Source organism: Cicer arietinum, chromosome 2, assembly GCF_000331145.2.
Source record: "Cicer arietinum cultivar CDC Frontier isolate Library 1 chromosome 2, Cicar.CDCFrontier_v2.0, whole genome shotgun sequence".
NCBI classification, from domain to species: domain Eukaryota; kingdom Viridiplantae; phylum Streptophyta; class Magnoliopsida; order Fabales; family Fabaceae; genus Cicer; species Cicer arietinum.
The window spans coordinates 15894000-15895237 of NC_021161.2; the positions used below are offsets into that span (position 1 = coordinate 15894000).

The 1238-nt window shown below is 27.9% G+C and overlaps 1 non-coding gene across 1 annotated transcript; it reads right to left on the minus strand.

Moving 5' to 3' along the window:
- LOC101499004 (uncharacterized) lies at positions 1-320 on the minus strand. The gene is made up of 2 exons (XR_012161971.1): positions 180-320; positions 1-78 (listed from the first exon to the last, which is right to left on the minus strand). It is a non-coding gene; the product is annotated as an uncharacterized protein (transcript).
- Positions 321-1238: the final 918 nt, after the last annotated feature.

The following is a 1238-nucleotide window of genomic DNA, read 5'->3' on the forward strand; positions in this document are numbered from 1 at the left end:
CCTGATTTGATAAGATCAAATTATAAAATGCCGCAGCTTTCAATACCTTCAACCCACCGAGATCAAATCGAATGAAATCTACAAAAATCGAAAACAAAAAAAAATAAAATCAGAAAAGGTAAAACGAAAAACAAATCGAAAAAAGAACAAGAAATAAAAAGAAAAAGAAAAAACCTTACAGATACGAGTGGGAACTTGGGAGAAGGGAAAGCGCGGAGAGAAACGAAACCCTAGAAAAGAACGATCTAAAGTTAAAGATTATAATAAGAAAGAAAAGATCGAAATCACAGGGCTGCGCTGCGTTGTTTGTGTTTGGGATTTGTGAGGTGATAGTGTATTTATAGGGTTAGCGTGTGGGGCGAGGGTTTGTTTTAAGAGACGTCCGTGACCGTGAGAAGCGCAAAGAAGTTTTATATTTTAAATTACGGTCTTGCCCTTACTACGTTTCCGGGACTCTTCATCATTATTCTATTGATTGACGGCTGTTTTTACAATAATATCCTCCTTTTTGTTCCATGATTTAGGGGTGGGTCATGGTTTATGGTTTTTTTAAAGTAGATGGATTCTTAACCCTTCATCCATTAAGCATGTTTCTTTTGATTTGTGCTGCTACTTGACAAAATCAGCTTCACAAAGTAAACCTGCCTGGATATTTTTGTCATTATCATTTTTTTTCTTAAAGTTTTCGTCATTATCATTGTGTCACGTACTAAAATAAAATATTCATTTAATACTATAAAAAGTATATTAGTAAATAGTAGATTTGATTCTTTGACGTATTAAGCGGTTTCAAGTAATTTTAAAATGTATCAAAATAAGAATAATATCTTATTAAAGTTAATTCAATATATAAGACCCAAAAAAAAATGAATTCAACCTAATATATAAAGTGGCTAACTTTTCTGCAAAAAAGAAAATTGTTAATAAAAATAAGATATAAATTTTAATGCAGGTTATAATGAATTTTTTTTAATAAAAGTAGAATATAAAAGTAAAATATCCACAAAAATAAGACAAAAAAGGGGAAAAAATGATAGTTTGAAATTAGACAAAATAAAATATACAAATTTTAGTTAAGATTTGACTTGTATATTAAAAACTACTTAAATGAATAAGACAAATATAAGTAATTTTAATCATCTAATAGAATAAAATAATTATGATCATAATAAAATGGAGTAAAAAAATAGTAAAAATAAGAACACAATTAATTAAAATAGTTTGAACTTTTATAACTA